Here is a 7,948-nt window from a genome sequence, read left to right on the forward strand (position 1 = left end):
GCGCCATCCTCCCACAATAACTTTGAACTTGCCTCAAAACAAGTTTGAAATGCCGGTTCTCACGAACGACAGCCCCAGAGGTGAAGTTTGTGAATCGAGCTATAGATTGCGAATGTGAGCCTCCCCCCACCCCGGAAGAAAGCGCTAATTAGCTCAGATGTCCGGGCGAATACACACCCCGTTGCACCCCGGGAGATGAGGAAATAAGTTGTTGTTTTACATCCACTGCTCATGCTGCATGAACAAGTTTACCTCAGTTAAATTAATTAAAGTAATCTGTTCATAAAAAGACATATTACCTCATACGCTGCAACAACAGCTGAACAGTTTATAATTATGGGCTCATAACGTTATTTGTGGCAAATAAGGGAATCCCTTGGCTTTCCCAGCAGAGATGAAGCCATGCGGAAGCTTCTGTTCCTGGACTGGATCCGACACAGCGGGGACCACTCCGAAGTTGATTCTGATTGCACTGATCAAAAGAAGCACCGTGTCCCGATATTTCACCGGAGGCAAAGAAAATGAGACTTCAAAGACCTCCATACTAATCCCATTAGGATTATTTCATTAAGGACTCAAGAATATTGGATGCAAAACGAGACGAGGGATGTCACATCGCTTGGTGACCTGGGGAAGGATACAGGTGTCTGTTCGGCATCTGTTCAAAATCACACCTGCATCACTTCAGACTGCACAATACAAGATCAACGCACAATCTCTCTTTTTATTTATTTATTTACTTTTTTTTGCATGCATGCATAAAATGCTGCTCCACAGTTATAGATTTTGGCAACTGCTCACTCTTCCCATTTGTTTTGGTTCATTGCACAGGTTGCTCTTTGTTCATTTAATTGTCATTCCTGGGGAACATTCCCCAGCTTGGTTTAGATTGGTTCATGATGCTGGAAAACAAGTAAGATATGATCGTAACCAGGCTGCAGCCACATTTTATGTTAGATGTGGAAGTGATCTCAAGCTAGGCTATAATTGGATCAAACCCCTTTGACCCAAAGGTGGTATCACTTTGCAAGATATACAGTCTGTATGTGTTTGTGTGTGAAAAATGTGTAGAGTGTGGTTGTATGTTTATTAATCATGATGAAAGCATCCCTGATGTCAGCTCTGAGACAGTATCATGCACACAGGCTATTAGGGGGAAACAGGGCTTTATTGTAATGGTTTTAACCTTTGAATTGCCTTTCTGAATCCTGTTTAATGTTTCCTTTTTTCCAATAAAACATTGTTTTTGTCTTAGAGTCTAAGAAATATACTTATTTTTTAACCTTTCCCCATCAAATGCTCAGAAAGGACAAGTAAGAACATAACTATTCATATGTGCACAGCCTAGTTATGTCATTTTATGACTTTTACACAATGCAAAAAACGGTCAGATTGGGTGATCTTTTATAGTAGACCAAGCTTTTCTCAAAAGTTTGTTTCCACAAACATCTTCAGCTTGATTTGTTAGTGTAACCGACAGTGTTGGGGTGCCAGGGTGCAGCTGTCAGGTTTTAATAGAGTTCATCTTCATTCTGTTTTAATTCATTTATATGTTGTACATTAATCATTTGTTATAGGAGGGGTTTAGCCAATTTAAGGAGCCAGTTAAGGCCAGTAACAGGCCTCAGTTATTAAAGTGTTCAGTGTGTGATTTTTTTGATGTGTTATTAGTTTGTAGTGATAGAAAGATGCCTTTCAAGCTGTGTTATCTCATTTCAGAAGGTGATTAACCTTTCCATTTGTTATTGTTGGCAGTGTTTAATCATTGTATTTAGAGGGTTTAAGTGAACTATTTATGTTATGGTAAGTATTCCACTCCACCTCTGTTTTCAGTCCCATTGCAATAGGTGCAAGTCAAGCACCAGTCTGCCTGTACTAACTTTTGTGAATTTGAACATTCTACTGTAACAGGACTCCAGTGCTGCAGCAATTTGGTTGTGAAATTTCTTCACCTCCAAGATCGTCATAGATTGCATAACATTAAAGTCTGGTACTTTACTGCTGAGGCGGATAGTGGATAAAAGTCACCAATACTCTGACTCAGTCCTAAACCTCCTTTGGTATTAGCGTCAGGACAAAATCTGTGTTCTAGGAGCTTCATGGCATGACCCAGTGTTTTTGCCCATATAATGTAAATTGTATGTTAAGCTGAAAACCAAACCATGTCTTTGATATATTGTCTGTTTGGTGGAAATATCTTTGTAGTTCGTAAGAGTGGGCAGTGTAACTGGTAGATTCTTTGGGTGCAAGTCCCCAGTTTGTATTGTCAGAAGATTTATGGCAATATGCTTCCTGGTTAAATATTCTCCTAACTTAGTTTACTTGGACTGAGGGCTGTTGATATCCCAAGTCCAGATGAGGTCACAGGACAAATGGCTTCTGTGATACAGACTGTGTTTTATTTTGGTAATGGGTCATCTGCAGTGGTGAATAAATTTGGTTTTCTCAGTTCTCCTTTTAAGCCTCTTTCTGACATTTTTTTTTGCCATGGCAACCTTTAAAAAACACACACAAACTTTGTACTAGTTTGTGCTAGTACTGAGTTTAGTATTTTCCATCAAGAGAATTGTTTAGAAATGTGCGCTATTGATAAAATCAAGAATTCTGTATGTAAATATGTAAATTACTGTGGGCTTGGTAGTTTGGTATGTTTTTAAAATTACCACAGATATGGGTGATGAGATGAATGTAGAGATTGTGGAGATTAAATTGTGGTTGTGGAGAAAATGTTTTGCTAAGTTATTCAAAGACAGCTACTTGCTGATGAGGGATTTTATTAAAGAACCTTAGTTCTCCATATGTTTGTCTGCCAGCAAATATTCACTACCAGTGTCAGCTTTATCAGGAAGAGACCTATGTTTGAGTCTTTATTTTGGAATAAAAACACATTCCAGTGTCGGTGTGAATGCTTCTGGGCACCAAGTGGAAACGAGAGAAACGCTTAACGGAGTCTGCTGTTAACTTATCGTGGGTTTGGATAAAAACAGCTGTGTATGAGATTAAATAAATGCAATGCTCTAAATTTTTAGGAGGTTTGCTGTGCCTCCGTTGCTAAAGGTCAGCAGTGAAACGGAGTTCAGGTTAACCATATGAAACTGTAGCCAAGAGGCTGGAGATGGGTGGCTGCGAATGCAAAGGAACAATGCCTGTAATATTCAGTTGAAATAATTTAGGATATGCATATGTAAATATGCCAGTATGTAGCAACAAAAGTACTTTTAAAATGAAGTTTGAGCTGTGGCACTACTTGGTTGATGACCACAAAGTGCTCTTCTCCTCTATGCCTGTTTCGAATTGGCTCTTTTTTCACAACCTTTATGGCTGTCACTCATGGCTATGTTGTAGCGTTTAGGTTCTCCCATCAAACTAAAATAATACTCAAAGTTCAAGAGCGCCATTCTAACATGTAGTGACAGGAGACCTGCTTCTTTTCAAAGATTCGGCACTTTGGGACACAAGAGCCAGCTCTTCTAGGGCCGCCAACTTTTAGCCTAATTTAGCAAATATGAAAGTTTTGTGTTAGTGAGCAATTTGTTTTAATTCAGTGTTTTTATAAAAGCCTTATTTTTATGCATTTACCACTACTGGGGTGAACATGGATGGGGTCAAACCCCTGGACAAAAGTTTGATATCTTTTTCCTCCACCATGGAAAGTGGCTAAAAGTCACTAGCTACCATTCTAGCTAGCTTTTCATCCTTCTTAGTGTTTGGCTGGCATCATTTTGGTCTGAGTAGCAGAAGGTCGTGGTTGACCTGCAGTTTTCAGCAGGACAGGTGATGCTGCAGCACTTGGCTCAAAACTGGACTCTGTTCCAGAGTAAGGGGGTAAGTGGGTGGCATCTAAAAGGAGGTGTGTTGTTGACCCTGGTCTGGCAAATATTTTCATTTTCCATTCTGCACTCAGCTTTGCAGTCTCCAATGTCATTGATATCATGCAGCTAGTTGCTCATACTGTTTCAATTTTTGCTCATTCCTTCACTTTTTCCGGACAAGGTTGCGTCCTAACTGAACGTTAACAGTGAGTGTTTCTGAGCGTCTGCCCCTACCCCCTTGTTTAGCATAATTGTATGATCCTAATCTGTCTTGGCACTTAACTGGCTACATGGTTTGCCCATCAAAATAAAATCCTACCCCTGCCAGCAGGGGATATTCAGCAGAGGTGATCATGAGAGCAAAAAATCTGATTTAAAGCCCGCTCGTTCATAAACAACACGTCACTTGTAACATGAGGGGAAAATGCTGCAGTGCTAGAGGTGAGTGTTGTATTACATATATTCTTGCATATTTACCCCAAGCTTGTTAGTGTTGTGAAACATTTGTGTATTCTCTACCTGCTTTATGCTCTGCTTAGCTGTCCTTGTTCTGTCATTAGCTGCAATCTGTCTGACTGCAGGAGAAGAACCTGGTCAACACAACAAGAAAGGGTGAGCAACTGAACTTTCAAAATAAGATTAGTAGTAATGTATTTGTAGAATAAGTAAAATGGATGAAGAAAACAGATGAAGAAAAAATAAAATGCCAGATTTAAAATCTGTGACAAAAGGACACTTAGGTGAGCGGTATTATAGTTGGGTGACATACAAGTAAACAGCCACATTGTAGAAAACTGAAAAGAAGCACACCAATGACCATTTGATCAATGTCAGCTTTTTAAAATATGAGTTTTTCCAAAACCTCCCAGCTGTTTGACAAGTTGAGAGGTTTTCTGGGAGTTGAATCCTGTCAGTACTTTATTTATACAGGAAAAGTGTATGTGTAGTGTTAATTTTCTGATACATATTTATCGTTGTTTATTGATTAATCCACTACACTTGGTCAGGTTTATAAAATGATACAGCACCAGATGAATTTAAGTTTACTGGCTTTGAGGTCATTGAGTACAACATTTAGCAAATGTAACATTGCAACTTTTAAAAAAATGTATATCTGACAGACAGTATGATGTATGCACAGGTCCTGGCCTGTATTTTAGGTTAAGAACAGTCTTAACATTAACCAGCCACAAGGGAAAATGTTATGAAATACTGAACTGTATATCTGACTATAAACATTTATATGCTCACATCCATATTACACTCCATTTAAACCCAACTGAATATACATACATAGCATAAATACACGTGGATGAAATACATTCTTGACAGCTTACAGGTCACTTGCCAGATTTCTTCTTTGCCTCGTGTTCAATGAAACTCTCTTTAATGCAGTTAAGTGTTAGCTGTGCTTTAGGACATAAACCTAGTCTAACAATAAGCTGAAGAGCTTTGATGTCTCTAAGAGCTTCAAAGATGAGAGGTTTTTCCTCTTAATCATTAATCATGCCCTTGAAGCGGGAAAGTTTTTGAACTGAAATACAAAAAGATTATTTTTAATAAGGATGATAATGTGGATTCATCTAGGCCAAGCCCCCACTGGGATTTCCAAAAAATAAAGACTGTACAAGTGGACGCTGACTGCAGTCCAGCATGAGCAGAGGGGTTCCTCTATAAAAACTCAGCTGGGTAATTGAAACCCAATCACTATAAACAAACTGGTGGGATATTAAAAAGTCATGTAAACAGTGTAACTGTGACAAACAAGCTTCGTCTTATATCATCATAAACTATCTGGTCACTTTTGCAAAATCCCTTCTATCTAAATAAAAGTACTTACTCATGACATACTTCATACATCCAAGACTAACTGTGACATCCAATCTCCTTTGCTTTTGTTTAGCCTTAAATCACTGTTAACTAAATAGTTTGAATGGATGGCAGATGTTTGCCATGGCGGACATTTAAAACTATGTAAACCAAGTAATAAAGTGGGAATTCAATAAGTGCTACGAGGTCGTTCTCTCTTTGCGTTCCTTCTTGCAGATTTATACAGCTCGGCGAGAGCATTCCAGTTTCCGAAAGTTTGCTTGCTTTTTGAATAAATGTAAAACAAACCCAAAGACATAAAAGAAGATCTAACCCAAAACAGCACTTCTCAAAACCCTGAGGGGGATCTTTTATCTCTCTCCTTTTTTTACCAGCATTATTAGCATAAGGTCATTATATTCCCAACATTGTCAGGAAGAGAATCCGCGCTCCTCCAGGAGTAAGTTTAATATTTCTTAATTTGGCCGATTCTTTTGGAATCATCCAGAACTGTAATCTGATTAAAACTCTCGTTTGCGTTTGAAGTCTGTGAAAATGAGGAATCAATTACAGAGCACACACCCATTTATTCCTCTGTTCCTGGAGAAGCACAGTCATTTGCCTCGTTTTAACTGTGTCAGTGCTCTGTGATTAATTAGCCACAGTGCAGGCACACACATCTCAGAAAGCCTCCAAACACCCTCCAGCTTGTTAGCACAACCTGCCAACTGCAGTTAATGTTCCCACCTGTTCATGTGAGGACCAAAACACTCCCCCCTCCGCCCCTCTTTCATCTGTGTGATGTTCATCATGCTGAGTTGACTGCAGCACAGACACGGCAATCATTTCCTAGTCCCTTGGAATCACTGAATAATAAGCTATTTTGGCTACTTGGCCCCCGAAACAATGGCTTTTATTACAGTATCAATATAAGGTCTGCGAAATAGAAAAATTCTTTACCCTAATGTGTTCCAGAGAGTTATTGAAATTAATAGGAGTTTTTATTCCACCTGCTTAAACTCACAGCTTACAATGACTGCTCTTTTCCCTTTTTTGGCAGTGCCTTCCAATCTCACTGGCTCCAGGCTGGATTCACCACTGGATCACTGAGGCTCATGATGTATTGGTTTGGCAAAACTGTAGATGACTTGTATGTTCAGAAATGTATAACAGAGTTTTAGCAAATAAGAGGACATAACAAACATGGCTGTCTATAGTTGCTTACTGTATCGTTAATAGCTTAGCTAATGGAGCTCTAATTCGAAATGTTATCCAGAGCAGCCATGTTAGTTGAGTGTTTTACTCTTTATATCCAAGTTGCTAAACATTACTTTAAAACAGGCATCTGCTGAAACTCTATTCATTTCAAATGTGTCACATCGGGAGAAAAACTAAATGTGGTATAATGTACTTCTCCTCGCTTAGCCATGCTCATTTATCCAATTTGATCCTCTTTAATACTTTAGAAAGTTTACATCAGTCAATGCAAAAATATTAATTAAGATTAACTGAAGTTTTCTTGTCTTTTCCTTCAGTGTTCTCTCTTATCCATGTACATACTTAGAAGTCAAAATGTTACAAGATCCATGAAATGCTAAACCAACTCGGAGCGCACCTATATACTGGGCACCCTTACGCTGTAGGCTTGTGCAGGGGCCTGGGTTCAGTTTTGCCCCAGACAATTTCCTGAGTGTCATTTCCCCCGACACTCTTTCTCCTGGTTTCCTGTCCACTCTCTGCACTGTACCATCAATAAAGGCAAAGTGACAATATAAATCTGAAAAAGAAAAAAAGCAGCTCCAGACATTTTGTCACTTTAATAAGACAGCAGAGTGAACGCCTGCCATAGACTCTAGAGAAGCCACTTCCACTGAGAGATTACTGAGTTCCTAAGTATGTAAATAAGAGAGATGGATGCATTAACACCTTCTCAATCTCTGTTTGAAAATGAGCTTAGAACATCCTGCGGTGGTTTAAACAATGTGATCAGTGTAAAACGTTTCTTGGCTACTTTTTGGTCTCAGATAACCTGAATTTATCCGACTGTCCAGGCAGTCTGTCTGTTTTTGCTAACACTTCGTCAAATCTCTGCAATTACCTGGTGGATATACTATTTTTAGAAAATAGAAACCAATATATTTTTCTCTCACATCTGGACCTGAACTGAAATGTCATCCTGATGATATTCTGTTTTTCTGACGCTCACGCTCACTGGCTGCTTTCTTACTTTGGGCTGATTGACGTCATTGGTAACTCCATTTGTCTGCCTCACTGACCTCTTGAGAAAGGGCCTGTGCACATTATTCTTCTGATAAGACCCAAGGTTG

At 39.1% G+C, this 7,948-nt stretch overlaps 1 long non-coding RNA gene across 1 annotated transcript; it reads left to right on the forward strand.

Annotated features, from left to right (window-relative positions):
• The first annotated feature begins 3,886 nt into the window (after window positions 1–3,886).
• Window positions 3,887–7,293, forward strand: LOC120441130. Its single transcript, XR_005613801.1, has 4 exons — window positions 3,887–4,018; window positions 4,144–4,253; window positions 4,373–4,424; window positions 6,682–7,293. It is a non-coding gene; the product is annotated as an uncharacterized LOC120441130 (long non-coding RNA).
• Window positions 7,294–7,948: the final 655 nt, after the last annotated feature.

The sequence above is a fragment of the Oreochromis aureus genome, linkage group 2 (genome assembly GCF_013358895.1).
Source record: "Oreochromis aureus strain Israel breed Guangdong linkage group 2, ZZ_aureus, whole genome shotgun sequence".
Classification (NCBI taxonomy): domain Eukaryota; kingdom Metazoa; phylum Chordata; class Actinopteri; order Cichliformes; family Cichlidae; genus Oreochromis; species Oreochromis aureus.